Genomic DNA, 26,805 nt, shown 5'->3' with positions numbered 1-26,805 from the left:
TTTGCTGGTCGGGTGGGACCCTGGGTGGCCTGTGTGGGGCGGGGGAGGGATGTCAGGGCACTGCTAGATCCCTGGAAGCTTTGTCTTGGTGGCACCTTGATTAATAGCTACTTTAAAAAAAAAAATCCCTTTTGATCACGTAGCTCCAGTCTGCACATTTTGACCGCTGCACAGTATTTCATGAGATGGGTGACCCCCGTTCATCCGTTCTTCTGCTGACGTTTAGGCTGTTTTCAGTGTTTCTCTTTTCAGCCTGTGCTGCAAGGAAAGTCAGCTCTTCTGTGGTTATGTCACTCGGGGAGAAGTTGCTGAGTCTTCAGCTTGCATGGACCCAAATTTGGCTTTCATGAATATTCCTTAATTGACCTCCAAGGGGGTTTACCAAGTTCTAATCCCCCCTCTCGTGGTGTGACAGCTGCCTGCGCCCCCATCCTCAGTGAGATGTGGTGTTGACTGATTCATGCCAACCTGCTGGGCAGGAAGGGGCATCCTGTGTTAGTTTGCATTTTCTCTGATTCATGGGCAGCGTCTTCCAGTTCATTGGTCATTCACCTCTCCATTGTCTGAATTTTCTGAAATCCATTTTCTTTCCTGGGGGGGTCATTTGTCTGCTTCTTGTTGATTTGTAGGTGCTCTTTATATATTCTGGATACAGCTTCCCCCCTGGCCTGTCTTGTCTTTTCACTTCTGCTTATGTACGGTATGTAGGCTTTTGCTATAAAGAAGTTTTACATTTTACTGTGGTCGAATTAATCATTCTTTTCTCTGTATGGTTTCTCTTTTTCAAATCTTCCTTTCCCCATTGTCATAAGACATTCTTTTATTATTCTCTTCTAATGATTTTAATTTTTTTTTTTTATTATTCCATCTAGAGTTAGCACTTGCGTCTAGTATAAGACGGGGATCGACTTTGTCTCTTTCTGCACAGAAGGACCTGCCCCAGCCCGTGGTGGCTTTGTCCCTCCCCCTGCGTCGTGGATCCAGCTGCCAGGCTCATTTGGGGATTGGTTTTTGGGCTGTCCCTTCTCTCCCGTTGGTCTGTTGATCTCAGCTGTAAGTCCACACTGTGTATTTACATCCCTTTAAAGGAAGCTGGGTACTTGGTTGTATTATCTCCTTTAGACCACAGACAGCCGCGTTGCAAATTCCTCCATTTTGCGGTTGATAAAAGGAACCAGCATAAAGGAGTTGGTCAGCTCAGGGCTCCCAGCCCGCACGCGGCCGAGTGGGTCTGACTTGGACACGGTGGACCCGGTGCTCGGTCTGTCCAGGGTGATGCCCGTGCGGGTTGCTGTGGACGCCCCACCTAGACGGAGCCAAGCGGCCCACGCTTCTGTGCTTTACTCTCCTGCAGAACGAGATTCTTCCATGAAGTGTCCCGGAACGGGGTATTATTAGTATTTAACATTTGTTGCTGCCCCGACTCATATGCACACAGTTTTCTGGCCCTGCTGGGTGGCCTCACAGTCCTGAGGCTGGTGGGGTGTGCGGTCGCCCAAACACCGGGTGGATCCCCAGCAAACTGTAGCCCGCGCCTCGCTGCGGGGTCAGCGGCCTGGGCGGGGGACCAGGCGGGTCGTGCTTTCCAGGGAGGAAGGAGTTCCCTCCGAGCCGTCTGGCTGGATACACGTTGTTCCACGTTTTGAGGCAAAAATGATTTCTTTGCCAGGCTTCCCCACTTAATTACATCATAATAGGTAAACCCTCATTGAAAACTATTTTCTATTAATGATGCCGTCACATAAAATAAAGTAGTTGCTGTATCTTTACAGATAGCCTGATTAATTCTTAGAATTGTCATTATTTGTATATTATCTCCAAACTGGGTCAGGATGCGTTTTAGCTCCTGCCTGTGCTGGGCACCTCCACCCCTGTCGGCTCATGGAGTCTGCACAGCCTCTGTCTGGGAGGAAGCGTTTTAACGTCCATTTTACAGAAGGGGAAACTGAGGTTCAGAGAGGGGCGTTGACTGGGGTTACGAGTCAACTGGAGCATTATGGGTTTTAACCAAGCCAGTCTTAGAACTGGGAGGGACATGGGCATTTTGTCCAGCTTCCTTCCCAGAATGTCCATCCCTCCCAGCGTGCCCAGTGGCCTCTACCAGTCCTCTGTGGATGGTCCTTCCTGAAGGCCCCAGGACCTTTGTGAATAAGATGGTGGTGTGACTTTTAGTTGGATTGTCCCCTTCTAATGAAATCTGTCCCCCGTGACTGTGTTTGGATAGCCCATCTCCCTGGACCTCCCGGAGGGGGTATGGGGGACGCAGATGGATCCAGCTTGTCAAACGTGCTTCTGATGGATTCGTACACACCCGGGTCCTGACCGGCGTGTTGATCCTGGCAGAGGCAAGCGTGTGCGGTGTTTCAGCACACTGGTCTCCCAGGCTGTGGTGGTGGGTGTTCTGCCCGGAGGATTTGGGCCACGTGGCAGAACAGCGCCGGCCAGGGTGGGGTGGTGTTCTCTGACGTCTGTCCTCTTGCCCCAGATCTCTGGAGCTTTGGGGAGTGTCGGGACTGCCCCCAGGTGTGTGCTCGTGTGTCCTCTAAGTGGGTGGTGCATTGTGGCTCTCAGAAGTGCTGCACTTGGCCAGCTCTGCCACGTAATTGCTGTGTGACCTTGGGCAAGCCAGTTGACCTCTCTGGGCCTCAATTTCCTCATCCTTAAAATGGAGTAGTAACATACCTCAGGTGGCTGTGAGCATCGAATAAGAGAATTTACGTAAAGTTGAGACTATAATAAGCATTCCTGTACTGCGAACTGCTCTTGTTACCATTATTGACAGTATATGCTTAGTCCGTTTAGGTGCGACCCATCCACATGCAGGTGCTGGAGTCCGTAAACCCCCGTCCTCTGTCCTGATGGGGACCTCCTGTTCCGGCACAGGCTCTGTGGTGAATTCCCACCACCGCCGCCTGTTCTCTGCAGAGCCTCTGGCCTGGGCTGTGTGGGTGCGCCAGGTTCATGTGGAATCTCAGGATGATGGGTGGACCTGGCAGCCCCCCACCCAGGCTGCCTCTTGCCCTTGCAGGGGACATCGCAGCTTTGGGGGTCACCAGAGCTCCTCCTTTAGTCCCTGTGCACAGGGAGTGGGGACAGAGGCAGCAGACTGTGCATCACTTATGGGGGGGTCCCAAGGGGGAGGTTCCCAGAGGGGCTGACACCCTCCCCTCCACTTCCACCCCCAGGAGCTCCAGATGGCCAGGGTTGGGGGGGTGGGTTCACGGGGTGTGCTGTTCCACGCGGGCCGTCTCGGCTCTCAGATAGATTTTGCTGACGTGGCTGTGCTTTTGTCCATTTGAAATTTTATCCCGCTGTCTTTTATTGAAGAGGGAGCAGAGGGCCTGGGAGGCGGAGAGGGAATGTTCATTAAGTTAATAATCATTTAGGAGCCCTTTCTAGAAAGGCGGGGTAGGGCCTTTGGTGTTGGACAAACCAGGGTAAAATCCCGCTCTGCCGGATGCTTCCTGGGTGCACCACCCACGTGACCTTGGGGGTTGCCTGATCCCTAACTGCTCTGACCCCCAGTTTCCTGATCTGGAGGATGGAGATGGCAGCACCTGCCTAATAAGTAACTATTAAGTTGAGGGTTGTATCAGTTAACTTTTCCTGCATAACAAACCACTCCAAAAGTTGGGGCAAAACAACAAAATAAAAGGTCAAGCAACAACCGTTTATTTCAGGGCCAGAGAGCAAATATTTTTCGCTTGTGTGCTATGCAGCCCCTCTCCAACTTTGCCACCCAATTCCCTTTGGGTTTTCATATTTAAATGTTTTAATTTATTTAAAAGCAGTCAAAGGCAAGAGGTCAATGAATGTGCATGGCTGCGTTCTAATAAAACTTTATTTATAAAACCAAACTGTGGGCCAGTCACTGTACATCGACCCCTTGTGCTGGGCTCAGCTGGACGGTTCTTGTGGTCTGCTGCGTTCACCTGTGGTCAGCTGGTGGGCTGGCCTCACTCACGTGATAGGGGGTTGGCTTGCTGTCGCCTGGGGCCGTGGGGGTAACAGCACCCATCTGTTTCCCGTCGCCGGGCAGGCTAGCCCGGCTTGGTCACTTGGTGGCTGCAGGGTTCCTGAGAATAGCAAGAGAGAGCAAGCTCCCATGGGCCACTGGTTTTTCAGTCTCGTCTTGCATCACCTTTGCTATTGTCCCTTTGCTCTTGTCCATTTGGCCAAAGAGAACAGAGTGACCAAGTCCAGGGTCACGTGGAGAGGGCTTCCCCAGAGGGTAGGTCCAGGGAGGTGCGAACCGATTGAAGTTGTTCCTGTGACAACCGACCACGGGCGTTACCAGGAGAGGGCACCGTGCATGGGTTTGGGCATCTCCACAGGTGGGGAGTCCCTCCTAGCCGCTCCGCGACTGCCCTTGAACCACAGAAGGGTTCACTCACACACCACGGTGGAGACGCCGGCTGGTTTCATGCTTCTGCCGGTCACGCTGCGCTGTGGTTCAGCCGGCAGGCATAATGAATATTTTAACTTTACACGGTGACTGTTGCTAAGCTGAGTTCATCCTGCACTGTTGCCCTCTCTGGTAATCGAGCTGAGGGCAGAAGCGAATCGGGAACATAATATCTTGCAAAACTCTGCTACATTATTACAACCAGGACACTGACAGTGATACAGTCGGGATAGGAATATTTCCATCAACACAAGGATCTCTCCTGCTGCCCTTTTGCAGCCACACACACTTCTTCCTACCACGTCGGCCCCTCAACCCTGGCAGCCGCTAATCTGTTCTCCATCTCTGGGGTTTTGTCATTTCAATAATTATGCAGAAATGGAGTTGTACAGTAAGAACCTTTCAGGATCGGCTCTTTCCTGTCTCTCAGCATGGTCTTGTCGAGATTGTTGTGCATATCCATGGTCCTTCCCTCCTTTGGCTGAGCAGTATTCCATGGTGTGCGTGCATCACTTTGTTAAAACACGCGCCGTGCGAGGGACATCTGGATAGTTTGCAGTTTGGGGCTGTTATGAGTAAAGCTGCTATAAACATTAGTGTATATGTTTTTGTGTGAACATAAGTCTTCATTTCCCCCGGATAAATGCCCATGAGTGCCATTTCTGGGTTGTATGGTGGTTGTGTGTTTAGACTTTTAAGAACCCGCCATGCTGTTTCCTGAGCGGCTGCACGGTTTTGTATTCCCGCCAGCAAGGGCCAAGTGCACCCCTTACTTCCTCTTCTCCCCAGCACTTGCTCTTCTCACTGTGTTTTATTTCACCCACTCCGACAGGTGGCTGGTGATATCTCATCATGGTTTTAATTTGCATTACTTTAAGGGCTAATGACGTTGTACATCTTTTCAAGGGCTTATTTCTCATCCAGCTCTCTTCTTTGTAAAATGTCTCTTGTGTCTTTTGCTCATGTTTAAATTGGATTTAAAAAATTTTTTTTGCTGTTGAGTTTTGAGGGTTCTTTATATGCTAGACACTAATCCTCTGTTAGATGTACGGTTTGCACAGGTTTTCTCCCGGTTTGTGGTTTGCATTCTCACCCTCTTGACAGGGTCGTAGACAGAACAACAGTCTTGATGATGCTCCCCGGTTTATCAAGTGTTCTGTTTGTGGACTGTGCTGTTGGCGTCAAGTCTAAGAACTTAGCTGCCTAAGTCTCGATCCTGAAGATTTTCTCTTACGAGAAAATGGCTTTTTCCTAAAAGTTATATAGTTTTGTGTTTTACATTTAAGTCCGTGATCCGTTTTGAGTTCGCTTTTGTGTAGGGCATGAGACTCAGGTTGATGGCCATTATCTTGTGGTGCATGTCCAATTGCCCCAGCACCGTTTGTTGAAAACGCTGCCCTTCCGCCGTTGAATGACTTCCATACCATTGTCAACAATCAGTTGGGCGTGGGGTCACCCTGGTGGTGCAGCGGTTAAGTGCGCACGTTTCGCTTCTCGGCGGCCCGGGGTTCGCCGGTTCGGATCCTGGGTGCGGACATGGCACCGCTTGACAAGCCATGCTGTGGTAGTCATCCCACATATAAAGTAGAGGAAGATGGGCACGGATGTTAGCTCAGGGCCAGTCTTCCTCAGCAAAAAGAGGGGGACTGGCAGCAGATGTTAGCTCAGGGCTAATCTTCCTCGAAAGCAAAAAAATCATTTGGGCGTATATGTGTGGGTCTGTTTCTGGGCTCTCTGTTGAGTTCTGTTGACCTCTGTGCCTGTCCTTCCACCGGAACCACACGGCCTTGGCTACCATGGCTCCATAATAAAGTCTTGAAATTGGGTGGACTGATTCACTTTATTCTTTTTCAAATTTGCTATATTCCATATAAGTTTTATATTTTATATTTATTTCCATATAGATTTTAAATGCCATTCTGTATAAATTTTAGAATGATCTTGTCTATATCTACAAAAATAGCTTGCCGGGATTTTGGGCGGAATTGCGTTCAGCCTGTATGTCACTTTGGGAAGAGTGGACGTCCTGACCGCACTGAGCCTTCCAATCCGTGGACAGGGTGTGTTTCTCCCCTTATTCACATCTTCTTTGATTTCTTTCATCCGTGTTGTATAGATTTCAGCATACCAGTCATGACTTATTAGGTTTATGCCTAAGTATTTCACTTTTTTTTTGAGCGCAGATAAAAGGTATTGTAGTTTTAATTCCAGTGTCCACATGTTCATTGCTCGTATATGTGGATACAATTGGTTTTTATACGTCGATCTTGTGACCTTGCTCAATCCATTTATTATTTCTAGGAGGTTTCTTTTTTTCCTTTGGTAGAGTCTTTGGGACTTTCTAAAGTCATGTCATCTGCAAATAGAGACAGTTTTATTTCTTCCTTTCTGGATGCTTATTTCCTTTCCTGGCGTTATCACTCGTTAGAAAGTCAGTAATGTTGAGTAAGACTGATGAGAGCCGACATCCTTGCCTTGTTCCCGCTCCTAGACGGAGAGCATTTTGATTGTTCCCTATTTGGAATACAGCAGGCTGACGGTTTTCTGTAGACATTCTTTATCAAGTCGAGGAAATTCTCCCTCTTCTTGTTTGCGGAGAATTTTTGTCATAGGTGGATGTTGAATTTTGTCAAGTGCTTTTTCTTCATTGATTGATAGGATTGTGTGATTTTTCTTTTTGGCCTGTGCTATAGAGTATTACATTCATTGGTTAAAAAAAAAAATCAAACCAGACTTGAGTCCCTGGAGTAAAACCCCCTTGGTCATGATGTACAATTCCTTTCAAGTATCGCTGAATTCTATTTGATAATATTTTGTTAAGGATTTTTATGCCGTAATCATCAGGGGTATTGATCTGTGGGGGTTTTATTTTTTGGTATCTTTATCTGGTTTTAGTATCAAGGTCTTACTTGTTCCATAAAATGGGTTGGGAAGTGTTCCCTCCTGTTTCCCGGAAGAGATTGGTATTAATTCTTGTTTAAACATTTCATGGAATTCTCTAGTGAAACCGTTTGAGTCTGGAGATTTCTTTCTTCTTACGAAACTGGGAGTTTTAAAATTATGAATTCAACATTTAATAGTTACAGTGCTTTCAGAGGACCTATTTCCTATTGGGTGAGTTGCGATGGTTTGTATTTGTTGAAGAATTGGTTCCTTTCGTCTGGATTGTCAAGTTTATGTCTGCAGAGCTGTTTGTGGTATTCCCTCTTTCCTCGTCCACAGGTGTGTAAGCCGATCGTGTCTTTCAGTCCTGGTGCTGGAGATTTGTGTCTTCTCTCTTCCTTGTCAGTCTTGCTAGAGTTTTGTCAATTTTATTGACTTTTACAGAGAACCAGCTCATTCTTTCATTGATCTTCTCTAGTGTTTTTCTGTTTTCAGTTTCATTTATTTCCACTCTTACGATCCTCGTTTCCTTACGTCTGCTTGCTTCAAGCTTATTTCCCTTCCTCTCGCTCGCTTCTCGAGATGGGAACTTAGAATTTGCTTTGAGATTCTTCTTCTTTTCTGATGTATGCCTTTAGTGCCATAAATATCTGTCTCAGCACTTCTTTAGCTGGGTCCCACAGAGTTTGATATGTTTCTTTCATTTTTGTTCAGTTCCATATGCTTTTACAAAATTTCCTCTGGAACTTCTTTGACCCAGGGATTGTTTAGAAGTGTGTTGTTTAAAGCATTTGGAGACGTCTGTTTCCTTTTGGTTATAGATTTCTAGTTTGATTCTGTTGTGATCAGAAAACACACTCTGGATGATTTCCCTTCTTTTAAATTTGTTGAACTTGTCTATCGCCCTGGAGAGGGTCTATCTTGGTATATGTTCCGTGAACACTTGAAGAGAATGTGTATCTGCGTTGTTGGGTGGAATGTTCTGTAAATGTCTCTTAGACCCTGTTGGTCGATGGTGTGGCTGAGTGCTTCTATTGCCTTGCTGATTTTTCTGTCCGCTTGTTGAGATGGGGGTTGGGGTCTCTAACTATAATTTTGCATTTGTCTCTTTTTTCTTTTAGTTCCATCAGTTTTTGCTTCATGTATTTGCTCCTCTGTGGTTTGATGCATACATACTTAGGGTTACTATATCTTCTTGGTGGATTGCCCTTTGTCATTATATAGTGTTCATCTCCGTGATAGTTTTCTTTGCCCTGATGTCTACTTTATCTACTATTAATGTAGCCATGCCTGCTTTCCTTTGGTTAATGTTTGCATTCTGTACCTTTGTTCATCCTTTTACTTCCTTCCTGCCTATGTCATCATATTTGAAGTGAATTTTTGTAGACTTCATGTAATTGGGTCTTCTTGAATCTTTTTTGATCCAATCTGCCAATCTCTGTCTTTTTACTCAGGTATTTTGACCATTTACATTTAATAATATGCTAGGGCTTAAGTCTGGCATTTTATTTTTTGCTTTATGTTTCTTCTCTCTGTTTTTCATTTCTCTGGTTTTTTTTCCTGCCTTCTTTTAGATTATTTGAATATTTCTTGGAATCTCATTTTGATTTATCTGTAACTTTTTGAACTTTCTGTAGCTTTTTATGTGATTGCTCTGGGCGTTGGCTTGTATACAGGTACCTTTACTGCTATCTACTGTGATAGTAGTTTCAGTGAAATATATAAACTTTACCTCCTTTTATGTCTCTTTATCCTCCCCCATTTATAACAAAAATGTCTTAAATATTTCCTGTACATACATTTAGAATCAAATCATATTGTGTTAATGATTTTTGCTTCAACTGTCAAACATAATTTAGAAAATTTGAAAGGAAAAAAGAAAGCCTATTGTGCTTACCCATATTTTTGCTTACTGTGTTCTTTTTACCTTCCTGATGTTCCAAGATTTCTTCTCTTACAGTTTCCTTTTTGTTTGGAGAGCTTTCTTTAGCCATTTTTTAGGACGGGTGTGCTGTTGACAGATTCTCTTAGTTCCCCTTCATGCGAGAATGTCTTGATTTTTCCCTTCATTCTTATAGGATATTTTTGCTGTGTATAGGATTCTAGGTTGATAGTTCTGTATTTTCATCATTTGAAAAATATTGTGCCATTTCTTTCTGGGCTCCCTGGTTTCTGATGAGAAATAACGTCATTACTCCAGTTGTTTTCCCTCTGTGGGTAAGGTATCATTTTTCTCTGCCTGCTTTCAAGAGTTTTCTTTGTCATTAGTTTTCAGGAGTTTAATTATGATGCATCTTGGTGTTAATTTCCTTGAGTGTTTCCTGTTTGGAATTTGTTCAGCTTCTTGAATCCTTAAGTTTATGTCTCTTGCCAAATTTGGGAAGTTTCGAACCATTACTTTTTCGAGTACTTTTTTTAGACTCTCCCCCTCTCCTCTCTCCTGGGACTCTGATGAGTTGAATGCTGGATTTTTAATTAGAGTCCCACAGGTCCCTGAGGCTCTGTTTATTTGTTTACTTTTAGTCTCTTTTCTCTCTTTTTCAGTTCGGGTAATTTCTGTTATTCCATCTTCTAGTTCATTGATGTTTCCTCCATCCCCTCCATTCTGCTGTTGAGTCCACCCACTGAGCTGCTCATTTCAGTTACTGTGTTTTTCAGTTCTACCATTTCCACTTGGATCTTCTTTACATCTTCTATTTCTTTGCTGAGGTTTTCTGTCTCTTTGTTGAGGCTTCCTGTTTTTTCATCTGTTTCCAGCATGTTTATAAGTGTTCATTGAATCATTTTCTTCGTGATCGCTTTAAAGTCTTTGTCAGATTGTTCTAACATCTCTGTCACCTCGGTGTTGGCATCCAATTGGTTGTCTTTTTTCTGTTTGAGATCTTCCTGGTTCTTGACGTGATGGATGATTTTTGGTGGAATGTGTGCATTTTCATATTATGTTAACGAGACCGTGGGTCTTCCTTGGACCTTCTGTTTTAGCTGGCTTGTTTTGGAGAGTGAGAATGAGGTGCTGCCTCATTGCTGCCAGGTGGAGGCAGAAGTCCAGGTTCCCCAGTTGGCCTCTGTCAATACTCGAGTGGGGAGGCTCCGTGTTATTGCTGGTGGGTTCGGAGTTCCTGCTCCTCCTGTGGTCCCTGTCGATCCTGTGATGGGAGTGGCCTCTTTATGTTGGACGGTGGACAAAGTCCTGGCTCTCCATTTGCCCTCTTCTGACACCAGACCAGCTGGGTGAGGGAGGGGTGCCCTGCTACTGCCAAGTGGGTGTGGAAATCCAGGCTCCCCACACTAGGCAGGCGACACGAGGAGGATTCGTGATCACCTGGTGGGGAAGAAAGTCCCAGCTCCCTACTTGGGCTTATTGGACACCCCCAATGGATGTGTGGGTGCCTCATTACAGCCACGTGGGAGTGGAAGCCTGGGCTCCCCACTCCGGCTTTGCTGCTGTGGATCAGGGTGGCGTGGCACAGTGTTTTCTGCGGTGTCTGGATGGAGTAGAGTGGTTATTGTCTAAACCTATCGCCTTGTTAGGCGGCCACTTTCCTGGTCCTTTGGCTTGAGATAACAGTCCTTCGTTGCATCTTTTATGTCTGTTTCTACTGGTGTTTCTGGGTTTTTGGCTTCTTCAGCTCCACGCCTGGAATATGAGGCAAAAACGCAACCCAGAGAACTGACCACCGGGCCTTTCCTGGGATCCCATGGTTCCTAGGCAGCCTGCCTTCCTCTGTCCGCCTGTCAGAGTCATATGTTTGCTTTCTGTACAACATCCTGGGTTTTTAGTTGTGCTTCACAGGAGGAATAGGGGGAAGGATGCCCACCTCATCTTTCCAGAAGCAGACGTGCAGTCCCTGGTTTTCCGCTCAGGGAAATAAAGATGCACTTGAAGTTTTAACGTCCTGCCTCTCGACAGCCTCTGTCTGACCGCGCCCTGGTCTCGTTCTCTCTTGCAGCTCAGGAGATCTCTCCAGTCTCTGTGCCTTGGCCCGCTGGAGCCCCGAGGGAGCCCGTTGTAAGAAGCCTTTCTGCGGGCTCAGGCTGCCAGGACCTCTGGTGAGTTAGAACATTTTCTCTTTGTCTGTGTCACCTGCAAGCCAGTCGCCGCTGTCATGGTGTGGTCTGCCTCACGCCTTTTGCGCTGTGGCCCGAGGACAGTCAGTTCCTCGTGGTCAGGCCTTCAGTGCTGGTGTCAGGGTGGGGACAGGGTGGACAGAGTTGTCCTTGGTGCTGGAGAAACAAAGCTGCCCCTTGGTGCCCAGCTCATGCAGCCTTGAGGGGACGTAACAGGACCGTGGCTCGAGACACCAGCTCTGCTCTCGTCTCTGCTCTGAGACGTCCTAGCTGCAGTGCTCGTGCTGGACTCAGCCTGTGGCCAAGGGTGGGTGGCGAAGAAGATGCTGCAGGTGGCCCTGCTCCATTTTTGCATGGACCAGGGGTCACCTGTTTATGCCCGGTCACCCGGATCAATGACCTGTGGTCCCAAGGAGGTCAAGACACGCCATGAGCTCACTGTCCAGTACCCAGACCTGTTTTACTGAGCACCTACTCTGTGCACCACTGGTGTCGTCTCGTCTGCAATATGGGCTTAAAATCGACATTTGCTGAATGTCACCTGAATGTTGATCCTTACCGTAGCTTACTTCCCAAATAAAGTAAAATTATTGCTGTTCTCAGGGGAGGGAACAGGGTCCCAGCAGGTAGGTTCCTTGCTCACAGCCATGTCGGTATCCAGCGGCTCAACTCAGCCCTGGCTCGGCACACACTGGGCTCTTTGCGGGGCGATGCCTCCCAGCCTGGCCCCACGTACTGGGGACCATAAAAGGCAGATTTGTGTGGTCCAGACCCCTTTGGACAGTGTTTCTGGGGGGGGGGGGGATAGAAAAAAAAAAAAAAGGAGAGCCTTTTTTTTTCTTATTATCACCTGTCCAAAAGCCGTTTTAGACATTTTTTCCAAATTGTCCACCCCAATGAAATTTAAATACTATGGAAATGCCCTATATCTGTTTATGTTCTGCTAGCATATCTGTGCTTTATACTTAAAAGCACTGAGGTCCATTTCACCCTCCGGGACCCTGGTGAGAATGCACGTCCTGAGCTATGAAGACAGCAGGCAAGAGTATCGTATCGGAGCCACTGGTCCTGCCCTGCTCCTGGTCACCACCGGCTTTGGGGGGTCGCCTCCTAACTGGTTATCCTACCACCTCCACGGCTCTGAAGTCCAATTCCAATCTTGCCCTTCCCTTTTTCACGCCCTTCCACGCGGTCCCTCCACGTGCTCTGAGCTGCTGCTCTGGCCTCCGCTCCCGCCCCTCCCCTAGCGAGACGGGCGTTCTCCTGGCAGGGGAGGGTGACGGGGCTCCGTGGAGGCCAGCCCCAGCTGTCCCGACCGGGTAAGCAGAGCCTGCAGTCCACTCTTCTGTCTCTAGCCGACGCCAGATGCTGTTCCCTATCAGGAACCACCTGGCTTTGAACCCCAGCCTGCACGTGGCACCTGCTCCTTCACGTGATGCTCACTCGAGCCTTGTCACATGATGCACAGGAGAAGGCGTGACTCGAGCGGAGAACGTGGTCTGCCCCTTTCTTGTAGAGGTAGGAGCAGGCTCAGGGAGAAGAGGTGGTCCAAGTTCACACAGGATGGTCCAGGCACTAGGTTGAACTCTATGACATTGTCGGCAGCGACTGCCTTTGCTTTCCTTGGGACTCACCATCGATTATGAGCAGAGGCTGGAGGCAGGGCTCGGGGCCCACAGTGGGGTGCGTTTCTGCATTTGCGGGGGCGTCTGCCTCAGGCCGGCAGGGCGTTGCTGGTCCACGAGCGGGTGGCACCTCTCTGAGCCTCAGTTTGCATCCAGGCCGTCTTACCTCCTCCGAGTTTCTTCATGAGAAAAGGACCCTTGACCAGCGGTTCGAGCTGTTGCGTGGCGCCATCCCAGAGTCTTGATGCTGTGCTGCCCTGTTTCTCTGGAAATCCTTTGTCGGGGCTGGGCCTCGAGCCTGTTCTTAGGCTCACCGTTGGCTCCCGCCTGGTGGGGAGCACTCAGTCTCAGAGCATCCGTCTCTGTGATGGTGGTCGTCGATCTACAAGGGGAGGGGAAGACAAGCTGGTCTGGGCAGCTCAGGAGGGGCTGGGACCGAGTTTGTTGTTATCTTGGTTTCCTGGCCTGGGGTCTCTCCCCCTTCACAGCGGACCGTGTCTCGGATGGTGGGTGACGTCCACTGGGTGATTAGACCAAGAAGAGCGTCCCAGGGTGGCTCAGCTGGAGGAAGGATGGTGGCCCTGGCGTTGTGGGTGGGGAGGGTTTCCGTCTGTCCGATGTTGGTTTTCTGTGGGCCCAGGTGATGCTGGGTCCCCGGGTGTGGGGAGGGGAGGTGAATTACTCATCAGGCCAAGGTCTCTGGGCTCTTTTTCTCCTTCTCAGCTGCCTCGCCTGCGTCCTCAGGTGCCCCACGCCTCAGTGGCCTCCTGAAGTCCTCAGGGCGTCCGTTCACCATGCGCATCCCCCGTGGGCGCCCCACGTCCCCCTGCCCTGGCTGCAGCGTCATTGCGCAGTGGAAACGTTTTATCCCGTAATCAAGTGCATGGATTCTGGGTTTCAGACCTTCTGTGGTGATCGCCTCCTGCTGCCACTCAGAACCAACGGAAAATTACCCTTGAGTGGTAATTTAGTTCGTAGCCAGGATGTCGCATAATCAGTGGTGGAAGGGTTCCACTTTGGAGGAGCAGAATTAATTCACGGGGCCACGGATCCTCACGGATGATTCAAGACGTTAGATTAATGAATTCGAGGGTTTGGTTTCCCTGAAGTGTTCTTTGTTATTGCCTCAAATTATCTTTTCCTCTCTGGGTCTAATCAGATTCCCCCGGTGATTAATCAGTGACGCGAGAGGACGGCGGGCGCTCCAGGGGACCTTCCTGGGTGGTGAAGGGACACGCCAAGCGGAATTTGCAAGGGGGGCCTGGGCGGCGGCTCCGTCTGCCGGGATGGTACCCAAGTACCTCCCTGCATGACTGGGTGCTCGTGTGTGGTTCTAAGTCAGGGATGGGCAAGCTGTCTGTGTGTGTGTGTGTGCATGCATCTGTGTGTGTCTATGTGTTTGCATCTGTGTATATATGTGTGTTTGTGTGTGTGCATCTGTGTGTGTACGCCTGTGTGTATCTGTGTGTGCATCTGTGTTTCTCTGTGTGCATGTGTGTCTGCATCTGTGTGTCTGTGTGTGCATCTGTGTGTCTGTGTGTGCGTCTGTGTATCTCTGTGTGCATCTGTGTGTGTGTATGTATCTCTGTGTGTGTACATCTGTGTGTGTGCATCTGTCTGTGTACATCTGTGTGTGTGTGCATCCGTGTGTACGTGTGTGGCAACCCACGCCAGTTAGGGAAACTTCGTCGGCAGAGAGTCTAAGTTGGTTCCTGGAGTGACAAGTGAGGAGTCGGAAGAATTTTTCGCTCAAAGGGCCCAGCGTGCGCAGAAGCCTGGTTAGGGCCTGGCATGGTCAGAATCTGGACTTTTCCTTGGGGCGAGGGAGCCAGGGTCTATTTTTAGTGGAGAGAAGGCCAAGATGAGGTCTGGGTTTGGGGAGCGTCCTGCCCCCCGATGCAGGGTGGAAAGCGGTGCAGTTGCACAGAACGGCCGCGGCAGCCGCTGGCAGGGGGACTGGAGGAGTCCTGGTGCAGTGGCACGGTGGAGCAGAGGTGGTGCACGCCGGGAGGGGACGGGAAGACACCCCAGAGCCCGGTCAACCTATGCCCCTTCCCGCTGTGCACCCCCGGGGCCGCGTCGGGACAGCCCCTCCGCGTCAGAATTCCAGGGCCGGCTTTGATCCTTTTCACTTTATTGCTGTTACTCTCTGGAATTCCAGAGAGTTTAGGCCCTGGGGATCCTGGGCTTGGAGCTGGACCACGGGGGGACGGGGGGGTCCAAGCAGCTGAGAGGGAGGCCAGCCTAGAGCAGGTGACGGCGCCCTCTCTGACCCTGCATTAAGGAGGCCACCCTCAGCTCTCCGGAGGGAGCCCCGGAACCGCCAGGAGGAGCCGGAGGCGACTGGGGGAGGGTTGAGACACCCCCCCAAACGCATCAAGTCCCAGTTCTGGGACCTGTGCGTGTCACCTCATGGTGAAGTTGGTGCTGCTGTGATTAAGGTATGGACCTTGTGATGGGGGATTACCCTGGATTATCCAGATGGGCCCTTAATGCCGTCACAGGGTCCTTACAAGAGGGGGGCAGCGGGAGATTTGAATACGGACGGGGAGGAGCCCACATGGGGACAGAGGCAGAGGCTGCAGGGACGTGGCCACAAGCCCAGGACATCTGGAGCCCCAGAGGCTGCAAGAGGCAGGAAGGACCCCCCCACGCCGCCCAGAGCCTCCAGAGGGACTGCGGCCCTGCGACGTCTCGATTTCAGTCCACTGAAACGAATTTCAGCCTCCAGAACTGCAAGAGGATGGATGCGTGTTGCCATAATCTGCCCAGTTTGTGGCCATTTGTCCAGCAGCCCCAGGACCTTGTCCGTGACGTTAATCCAGGAGAGCACCTCTGTGGGGGACCGGTGGCTGTCAAGGCTTTGCCGAGGAGGAAGAAGGGAAGTGGGGTGTTGTGTGTCCAGGCTCAGGTTTCTGCTGGGCTTACCTTGATGGCAGGGCTGGTCACCGTGAGGGCGTTTGCCCGGGCGGGCATATTGGAGCACGGCAACCTCAGCTCCCTGGGGCCCTGCTGAAGCCTTTGAGGGGTGGGCTCGGCGCTACTGTGCGCAGGACCACCATTACTTGTCACTCCTCTGCAGAATGTGCCCCCAAGCCAACCGCCAGGAAAGGTTTAGGCTTGTCTGAACAAAGTGCCCGCCCAGCATGTGCCAGGTGGTTCCTGCGAGGCCCCCGCTGGGCACTGCCTGGTGGGCCTTGAGCATCTGCATCCTCTCAGCACAACTGGGTGCCCTGGCTGTTGTTTCCGGGCCAGGGCCGGACACCCCTGGTCTCCCACGGAATTGCCCCAGAGTGTTTCTTGCATTAAAGTTTTCCTCCACAAATGTACGCGGCACCTCAGATGCCTAAGCGGCTTCGTCCCCGTTGCCTGGGGAGCAGGATGGGGACCGGAGTGCCTGCCCCCTCGCCTCATGCCCTCTGATTTCTGGTCTGATCTGTTCTCCCCCGTTGTCGGCTCCAGCTGCGCAGGATCTTTATGTGCGAAACCTGGGAGGTACGTCACAGCCTCACAGTTTTAACCCTGTAAGTGGGTCTGTCATTTATGGTGGGAGAGGCGGAGGCACAAAGAGGTGGGTCCCTTCCAGGCCACCCGCCCGTGAGTGTCAACGTGCAGCTTCCAGAACTGTCCTTTGGCAGGTTCCACATCTCTGATGGTTCCATCCCGGACTCAGGGCTCTCGCCTCTGCTCTGTGTGCCTCCCTTCCCATTCCTGTCCCCTCAGCTGCCTGGATTTCCTACTCAGCCAGGAGGGCTCTCCGACTCTGCCTCTGTGCCTTCTCTGGGAGGCATGGCGGCCACCGAGCTTCCCGGGCCTGCGCGGGACACAGCTGCTGCCTTGGGCATCGCAGTGCTGTGGCGGGAACAAGCTCGGGGCCCCTGGGCGTCCCTCTCACTCCTCGCCCTCTGCCTCCTCCCGCCGGTGTAGACCCCAATACCCAGCAAGGCAAGTGGGGGTAGACACATCTCCCAGCATTGGGGTTGGGGAACAAGGGGAGCAGGAGAGACGGGGTGGGAACGTCCGTGGGCTCTGCAGGGCCCTACTGGGGGTTTGGTGGCGAGGAGGTGGCACGGGTCCACGGTGGCCTGATTATTTGTGGAAACTGCTGACACCCTTTGAGGACTCAGATTGACTTGACGAGGTCTCGAAAGGGAAGCTGTTCTTTGTGCTCCTCGCGTAGATCCTTCTGAAGTGAGTAAAAGGAGTTCTTGGGCATCTTGCAGATTCTAAGACCTTATCCCCAAGAACTCCAGTTCAGGAAGAAATGTGTCCTTTTAGCCTGGTTCCCAAACGATTCTGCTGTGGGTCATACTGGTAAATTTCCACTTTAACCCTTAGGGGTCTCTAAGACCAACCTGTGGGAGAAGAGAGCATTTTTACACTTATGTGTGGTGTTTATCTCTGAGCTTCCTGGCAGCCAGGGTGAAAAGGGAAAGATGGGATAACAGAGTTCTCTTGTCTGCTGTTTGCTCATCTGGAGAGCAGATTTTCCTTGGCACTCTAGTCTAAGAGGAATGTTTTTCATGTGACATGGTGTTTTCACTTGGGGTTTTGCAAAAAAAAAACCAATGTAGTCTTCAAATACCGTTTGACCTCAGTGAAAGCTGAGGACATAACAAAAGCAGCTTTGAGGTGGACGCTAAGCTAGCATGGTTCAGGTGTGTTTCCCTCTCATATTTTGAAGTGAATCAGACGTGGAGCTTAAAAGAACCATGGGCAGAGTTAACTTTGGGCCGGGGCAGAGCTTTTCTCAAAAGAGAATTGAAGAAAGAGGGAGAGAATTGACTGATCGCATATAGTCAGATTCCATTTCTTGAAATGTCCCAAACAGGCCGATCTACAGAGATAGAAAGCAGTTGAGTGGTTGCCAGGGGACGGGCACAGTGTTGGGGAGAATGGAGGTGATGGCTAAGACACGCAGGTTTCTTTTTGAGGTGATAGAAATGTTTTGTAATTGATGGGGCTGGCCCCGTGGCCGAGTGGTTAAGTTCGCGGGCTGTGCTGCAGGCGGCCCAGTGTTTTGTTGGTTCGAATCCTGGGCGCAGACATGGCACTGCTCATCAGACCACTCTGAGGCGGCGTCCCACATGCCACAACTAGAAGGACCCGCAACGAAGAATATACAACTATGTACCGGGGGGCTTTGGGGAGACAAAGGCAAAAATAAAATCTTTAAAAAAATTAAAATAAAATAAAATAAAAAAGGAATGTGTTGTAATTGATAAAGTGATGGTTGACCCAAGTTTATGAATATATTAAAGTCCACTGAATTGTACACTAAATGGGCGACTTGTATGGTGTGCGAAATACATCCCAACAAAACAGTTTTTAAAAAAGAGAGTTGACTGGCATGGTGTGTGCTGGACTGAGTCCGAGATGGGGTGCCAGGGAGCCTGCAGAAGTCTCGGGAGCTGTTACCCTGAGCGGGGGGTAAGGAAGCCTCCAGGGCTGCAGCAAGCCCCCCCTGAAAAACGGCCCTGAGTGGTGGTACGGCCGAGTCCCGTGGGTGGTGCTCCCACCCACCCCGAGGGGCTGCGTCGGACCCTGTTCTGTGCGAGGATCGCCGGAGGTGAGGGCGGAGAGGGCGCTGAACCACGTGGTCCGTGTGTTCCGGAGCTGTTTTTACCGCCAGCCTGAGGCTGCTGGGCGAGTTCTTTGGAGCGGGAGAGCCCCGTCCACGGCTGGAATGTGGTTTCTCCCTACGGATGGAGCAGGCTGCGCCCCCGGCCGGTGCTTCCAGCAGAAGCCTGGGTCTCACCCGCGCCCGGGGGTGGGAAATAGCCGGTAGGGGGGAGTCATGACCTGGCCTCGGGTGCAGCCGGCTTTACTGAGGCTCAGAGATACAGCTCTCCGGTCAGAAAGGAGTCGGCTGACAGTGGGCGCAAATAACGTGAAATTAGGTGAATGGGAGTCCGTATGTGTCTGTTTCAAACGAAAGGAACCGTGTGGCTGAACCAGGGATTTCCTGGGCGGTGAGACTGGGCGTTCACCTCGAAGGACCACGGAAGGGATGGTGTCACACGTGGAGCCTCCGGTGACCCCTAGGACTGAGGGTTGCCGTGTTAGGGCCCCTTAGAAGGTCTCTGAGTGTCTTTGTTTCCCATCCGAGGGCCACAGACTCACGGAGAATCTGAGGAGGGTCTTTGGTGAGTGTTTGTCCATGTGTGTCCCCCACAGACCTGCAGACACTTGGCAGTTTCCTGCCATCCTCCACGTCCCCCAGGGAGCCCGCCCCGCGAGTCCTGTGGACCCTCAGGATCTCGTACAGGAGGGGGCGCCCCCGGATTCTCCCCAGGCAGCCGAAGGTGGGGGCTCCGTTAGAGAAGCCGGAATTTAGGAACCTCTTGTCTAAACTGTAAGGGGTATGTGTGTGCATGCATGTGTGTTTGCACGTGTGTGCGCGCACGCCTTGGGCTCAGGTCGTTCCGCATTATGGTACCTGTTGTTCCAGGTGCCATCCTTTGAGCCCCTCCCTGTGGGGTACGTGCCGAGTGTCTCACCAGACGACCTCTATAACCCTAACCCACCAGCCTTGCTGGGTGGGGGGGGGCAGTAAGCCCACTTGACAGATGTGGAAACTGAGCCTCAGGATCCAATCCCTCGCTGAAGCGCACATGCACCATTAATTTTCTTAAGCTGCCGCCATTGCTTCTGTCTCCTGGGTGGCTGCAGGCAGGGTCTTTATTTTGTCTGTTGATGGGTCCTCAGTGCCTGAAACGGGCTCTGCCATGTCATGGGTGCCCAGTAAAAACTTGTAGAATGAAAGACTGAACAAAGCTTTGAGTGCACAAACTCATTTATAAATAGGGTTCGACCTATCTCGCAATCATTAAAACAGAGACCTTAAAAAAAATACGGTAGTTGAGCCATGATAGCTTTCTGTGGTCTGGTGGCCGAGGATGAATGCATCTGACCGCAGGGGAGGAGTTCCTGGAGAATCACAAATAAAGAGCTCGAAGACAAAATGACAACGATGGCGGAGAACAACTCTAGCAGCCACACTGTGATAGTGGTTAACACGTGGCTGCCCACCGCGGAGAGCAGTATGGCAGGTCCTCAGAGAGTTAAATGCGGAGTTGCCATATGAGCCACCAGTTCCCCTCCCAGGCACATACCCGGGAGAAGTGAAAACACGTACGTGAACATTCATAGCAGCAGTATCCGCAAGAGCCAAAAAGTGGGAAGAACCCAAGTGTCTGTCAACAGATGAGTGGATGAAGAGATGTGGTCCGTCAACGCAATGGACTGTCATTCACCCACAGGAAGGAAGGAAGCACTGATAACAGCCTCCAATATGCATGAACCTCCAAAACATGGGATGCTCAGTGGAAGAAGCCAGACACAGAAGGACGCAGATTGTATGGTTCCATGTGTCTGAAGTGCACAGGATAGACAAGTCCATACAGACAGAAAGCAGAGTACTGGTTGCCGGGGGCATGAGTGGCTGGGGAGGGGATTTTGGGGGAGGACGGAATGGGGAGTGACTGCTAACGGGCATGGGGTTTCCACTTGGGGCGACGGAAATGGTCTGGAATTAGATAGTGGCGATGGTTCCACAATACAGCTAAAACCGCTGGACTGAGCACTTTAAAAATGGCGAATTTCATGCCATGTGAATATTATCTCAATATAAAAAGTTGCCGAAAAACAAAACTGTATACCACCACCCGCTTATTAGAATGTCCAAAATCCAGAACACTGGCAACACCTGATGCCAGTGAGGACGTGGGGCAGCAGGAACTCTCATTCATTGCTAATGGGAATGTAAAATGATATAGTTGCTTTGGAAGATGCATGGTAGTTTCTTAGATAACTAAACATGCTACCTAAAGCAATCTACAGATTCAGTGCAATCCCAATCAGAATCCCAATGACATTCTTCACAGAAATAGAACAAAGAGTCCTAAAATTTATATGGAACAACAAAAGAGCTTGCAGATAGCCAAAGGAATCCTGAGAAAAAAAGAGCAAAGCTGGAGGCATCACAATCCCTGGCTTCAAAACATACTTCAAAGCTACAGTCATCAAAACGGCATGGTACTGGCACAAAAACAGATGCACAGATCAATGGAACAGAGTTGAAAGCCCAGAAATAAACCCACACATCTGTGGACAGCTAATCTTCGACAAAGGAGCCAAGAACATACAATGGAGAGAGGAAGTTCTCTTCAATAAATGGTGTGGGGAAAACTGGACAGACACGTGCAAAAGAATGAAAGTAGACCATTATATTTCACTATACACAAAAATTAACTCAAAATGGACTAAAGACTTGAGGGTAAGACCTGAAACCATGAAACTCCTAGAAGAAAATGTAGGCAGTACACTCTTTGACATGTGTCTTAGCAGCATCTTTTCGAATGCCAAGTCCCCTCGGGCAAGGGAAACAAAAGAAAAAATAAACAAATGGGACTTCATCAGACTAAAGAGCTTCTGCACAGCAAAGGAAGCCAGGAACAAAATGAAAAGACAACCCACCAACTGGGAGAAAAATCTTTGTGAATCATACATATGATGTAGGGGAGGAAGACGTTCCTGCACTCACTGGGTCCCTCTGGCTGGGCTACGAATTAAATTGACATGAGACGGAATAGCAGGAGAAAATCCAACAGAGCTTTATAATATGCGTACATGGGAAAAACCCAGGAAGACTGAGCAACTTGCCAGAATTCTGAAGGTGGCTCCCTTAAATACCATCTTCAGCTAAAGACAAAGGAGGATGTTGGGGGTGGGGGCAGCGGGTTATGGGAGATTACCAGACAAGTGTAGTGAACAAAGAGTGAGGTTATTATACAGATTTAAGTCCTTGCCTTCCGCACTGATAAGAGTTTCTAGAGATAAGGTCATCCCCCCTTCTTCCTGGTACGGAGAGGGAGACACCTGTACAGACGGAGATTTCCCTTACGAAAGTAAATGTCTCTCACAAAGCTTAAATTCTGCTCATTTCCCGAGCTTCTCTCCTGTTTCTTAAAAGTAACCAGCCCCAAATAATCCTCATGCCAAAGAGACACATTTTGGGCTGGTCAATTCTGATCACCCACACCGACCAAGGGTCAATTTCCAAACTATATAAAGAACTCCTACAGAGCCATCCCAGATGGCCTGCTGGTTAAAGTTCGGTGCTCTCACCACTTTGGGGGTCCTGGTTTGTTTCCTGGTCGTGGAACCACACCATCCATCTGCTGTGGGGGCAGCTCACGTAGAAGAGATGGAAGGAGTTACAACTGGGATATACAACCATGCGCTGGGGCTTTGGGGAGGCAAAAAAAAAAAAGAGAAAGATTGGTAACAGATGTTAGCTCAGGGTGAAGCCTTCCCTACCAAAAAAGAACTCATACAACTCAAAAACAAAGAAATAAACAACCCAATCAAAAAATGGGCAGAGGACATGAGCAGACATTTTCCCAAAGAAGATATACAGATGGCCAATGGCACATGAAAAGATGCTCAACATCACACTAATTATCAGGGAAATGCAAATCAAAACTGCTATGAGATACCACCTCACGCCTGTTAGAATGGCTATAATCGTGAAGACAAAAAATAACAAATGTTGGAGAGGTTGTGGAGAAAAGGGAACCCTCATCTGCTGCTGGTGGGAATGCAAACTGGGGCAGCCACTATGGAAAACAGTACGGAGATTCCTCAAAAAATTAAAAATAGAAATACCGTACAACCCAGCTAACCCACTACTGGGTATTTATCCAAAGAACTTGAAATCAATAATCCGGAATGATTTGCTCACCCCTGTGTTCATCGTGGCATTATTCACAATAGCTAAGATGTGGAAGCAACCCAGGTGCCCTTCTACAGATGAATGGATAAAGAAGATTTGATACACACACACACACACACACACACACACACACACACACACACACAGTGGAGTACTACTCAGCCATAAAAAAGGACAAGATTGTGCCGTTTGTGACAACATGGATGGACCTTGAGGATATCACAGTAAGTGAAATAAGTTAGATGGAGAAAGAAAAACACTGGATGATTTGACTCATATGTGGAAGATAAACTAGCACCTGGATAAAGAGAGCAAATTGGTGGTTACCAGAGAAGGGGGTAGGGGGAGAGCGAAAGGGGTAAAGAGGCACATATATATGGTGATGGATAAAAACCAGACTGTTGGCGGTGAACACGATGCAGTCTACACCGAAACCGATATATAGTAATGAAAACCTGAAATTTATACAGTGTTATAAGCCGTTATGTCATCAATAAAATGATTTTTAGAAAAACCGAACACACTCTTACCGGACAATCCAGCAGTCAGTCACGTCCCTGGGATTTACTCCAAGGGGCCGAAAGCAAATCCACAGAATAACCTGTATGTGGGTGTTTACAGCGCCTTTGCCCATGATTGCCAAAAGTTGGAAGCCGCCAAGAAGTCCCTCAGTGGGTGAATGGATAAACTATGGTCCATCCAGACAATGGAGTATTATTGAGCACTAATAAGAATGATATGGAGGAACCTTAAATGCACATTCCTTGGTGAAAGAAGCTAATCTGAAAACACCACATACTGTATGATTCCAACTATACGACATTCTGGAAAAGGTAAAACTCTGGAGATGCTGGAAAGATCAGTGACGGCCAGGGCTGGGGGAAGGGAAGGATGCACAGGGGGAGCACGGGATTTCAGGGCAGTGAAACTACTCCAGGTGACCTATAATGGTGGACACAGGTCCTTACACACGTGTTCAGCCCACAGCAGGTCCAGCACCAAGAGCGAACCCTGACGTCAACCGTGGACTCTGGTGGTGATGACGTGTCGATGTGGCTTCATCCTTGGTAACAAATGGGCCACTCTAGTGAGTGATGTTGATATAGAGGGAGTCTGCGAATGTTGGGTGAAGGGATATATGGGAATTATCTATACCTTCTCCTCAATTTCATTGTGAACCTAAAACCGCTCTAAAAAATAAAGTCTTAAAAAACAAACAAGAAAACAAAACCGTGTCTGCCTTTAGGAAGAAGAGTCTGTTTTGAAGTGAAACACCATTCTCTTGGGCGGAGGGCTTTCCTGTCTGGTGTTTTGCTGTCTTCTCGCATCCTTAATGCCTCTGACGCTGTCCCCAACATCACAGACGCGTGCAGCCCAGGGCCACGGAGTCTGCTCATCCTGGACAGGGTTGCTGGCCGTCTCTTTCAGCCTCAGGCAATTGAAATTCCCCTTGGCAAGGCGTGACGTCCACAGCATGGGCTGTCTTTTCTCCATGGTCTCGGTGACCCGACTTGGCTTCAGCGGTGTCCATCAGGGGGCCTGGGACCGGCGAGGATCCCCTGGAAGCTCCAGGAGAGACTTCCCCTGATGTCACCCTTACCTTCCTCGGCCCGTGTCTGGCTGGGAGATGGGGAGCTTTTCCCCTAGAGCTGCAGGTCCTTCTGGGATTACAGTCCTGTTGGGAAGGATGCCGTGCGGGTGGCCCCAGAGTCCCCTCTACTCAGATTACTTGGATCACCCACAAATTCATAACCTAGAAAGGCAACAGCGCAAACTGAAAGCTCATTCTGGAAGGCTTGGTGTGAGGCTGACGTGAGATGGTAGCTGGACCAGTGTTTTGTCAACTCTTAACTCGCTCACCATCGTGAGCACTTATTGTCCCTGTGTCTGGACGTGGACCTCTCTGACGTGGGAGCTCACAGCAGGGGCCGACTCCCACCCTTCACGGCCGGGGATGGTGATTAAGTCCTTTTGCTTTAAATGTCCTCCCCTTGGGCTGAGCGTGGGCGGGAGATGTGCTCAGAAATTTCCTCCCAGTTAATCAACAATTATTTATAAAACGCCCACCAGGGTGCCATTTAGAGGGTGGACACCAAGTCTGAAATGACAGGGTCCCTGATCTCAAGAGTTTACTGCCCACTCGAGCACACAGGCTTTGCCCAGGCGGAGAGAGAGAGCAAGACGGTCCGTGAACGCCGTGCATCCTGGCGCCACCTCGTGCGGCCCGCCTGAAGGTTGGTTGGGGCGTGCGCGGAAGCTGGCTCAGCCTGCGGCTCGGGGCTTGGGATTCTGGCATCTTGGGACCCGCTCCCCACCCCCCACCCCTGCCCCGGGAAGGTCCAGCAGTTTGCTCAGTCGAATAAAATGCTCCTGTGGGTTCCGTCGCACGGTTTTGGATAACAGTGGCTCGTGTAACTGAGAAGTTGTTCTGCCTTCCGTTCTGGGATAACGCCCGGTGGAACGGGAGCTGTCGGGGGCAGGGGTTCGTATCGGTTTTGTTCATCGGTGTGTCCCAGGCACCTGGAGAGAGAGCTCAGAACGCCGTTGGTGCTCAGTCGACACTTGGAAGAGCGAAAGGATGGATCCTTCTGAGTATCTGGTGGGAGAGTCCTGGTGGGCTGGGCCAGGGAGCCTTCAGGCTTCTCGGGCAGTTGCCGATCTTCCTTTTTAACAGAAAGAGCGAGAGGCAGGCTGAGAGTCTTGGCTAGAAAGAGAACTTGTTCCCCGTCATGGGAAGCGGCGAGCTGGTATGAATCTTCACTGCTCCCCGAGCCGAGGTCCCCCGCCCCCGCCACTCCAGCAAAGAGGATTTTCGGTTACTTGTGATTTTAGAATTAATATTTAATTTGTCAGAGGTACAAGTCCAAAAAGCTGACTTTCTTAAAGCTTGTAAATTTGATTTTACTACCATTATTCTATTTATGAATCTGGTTGATTTCATGATCCCTTAAGGATTGCATTTTGATAATAGTGGGATCTCATTTTCAAACTCAAATTCCCTTAAACTGTAACAAAAAGTTCCATTTCAAGTATTTAAAAAATTCTTATACTGAACATAGGAGGGAATCTTAAGTCCTCTGAAACATTCTAGAAATTTTTTTTTTTTTTTTTTTTTTTTTTGGTGAGGAAGATTGGCCCTGATCTAACATCTGTTGCCAATCTTCCTCTTTTCGCTTGAGGAAGATTGTTGCTGAGCTAACATCTGTGCCAGTCTTCCTCTATTTTGTATTGTGGGATGCAGCCACAGCATGGCTTGATGAGCAGTGCTAGGTCCACACTGGGGACCCGAACCCACGAACCCTGGACACCTGAAGCACAGTGCTTGAAGTTAACCACTACACCACTGGGCCTGCACCTGTTTTCAGTTTTTGAGATTATCTTGTACTTTCAGTGTAAGACCTTATGTCTAAGTCTGTCGTTCAGTTGCGTGCTTGGCTGGGATAACAAGATTAATCTTCAATACCAAGTATAAACGGGCGCAGTGAGTAAAAATTAAACTTTATTTCTGGATTTAATGTACAGGACTAGTTAGATGCCTTTGGTTTCTTTCTTCCTGTCTGTCCTTAGGTTTAAGCCTTCTTAGGGTCACAGGACATTGACTCGTGAAGGAAACGGACCAGCCAGCAGTAGAGCCCTTCCATCTCAGTCTCTGAGATGGACCATCAGCCGAGTGTATGGCTGGGACCAGGATTTGCGTTTTCCCGGGGTCCCCATCTGCATGTGGCGCTCTCTGTTGCTTTAGCCAGCCCTTTGTGATTTGCAGGGCCCGGGTCCTGCAGCCCACCAAGCCCAGGGCCCTGCTCAGCGTACCTTGATTATTCTGCACGCTTTGAATCCGCAATCCTGGTTTGTAAGAAAGTCGTGGCTGACGTCCTCCGTTTCTCGGTTCTATTTTGCGTTTCTTTGGCTCTCCTGAGACACTTCACTTACTCCCAGGTTGGCTCTGAAGACGCTTTCTGGCCATTTCTCCAGATCCTTCACACCTCTGTGTGTAACTTCTTGTAACTTTATTGGTCCTGGGATTCTGTCTTCTTCTGCGTCTCTCTGGCTGGGCCTCACCTTGAAGTCTGCCTTTTGGATCCAGCAGT

The 26,805-nt window shown here is 49.7% G+C and overlaps 1 protein-coding gene across 14 annotated transcripts in view; it reads left to right on the top strand.

Annotated features, from left to right (window-relative positions):
• The window catches only part of SHANK2 (SH3 and multiple ankyrin repeat domains 2), a 561,061-nt gene that overhangs the window by 12,306 nt on the left and 521,950 nt on the right, over positions 1 to 26,805 (top strand). For all 14 annotated transcript variants that reach the window (XM_070565748.1, XM_070565747.1, XM_070565746.1 and 11 more), the window contains exon 2: positions 11,239 to 11,338. The gene's annotated coding sequence lies outside the window, so the exon portion shown is untranslated. The remainder of the gene's footprint in view (positions 1 to 11,238; positions 11,339 to 26,805) is intronic.

Source organism: Equus przewalskii, chromosome 11, assembly GCF_037783145.1.
Source record: "Equus przewalskii isolate Varuska chromosome 11, EquPr2, whole genome shotgun sequence".
Classification (NCBI taxonomy): Eukaryota; Metazoa; Chordata; class Mammalia; order Perissodactyla; family Equidae; genus Equus; species Equus przewalskii.
Note: the sequence above shows the minus strand (reverse complement) of the source record. Positions and strands in the feature narration are given on the sequence as shown.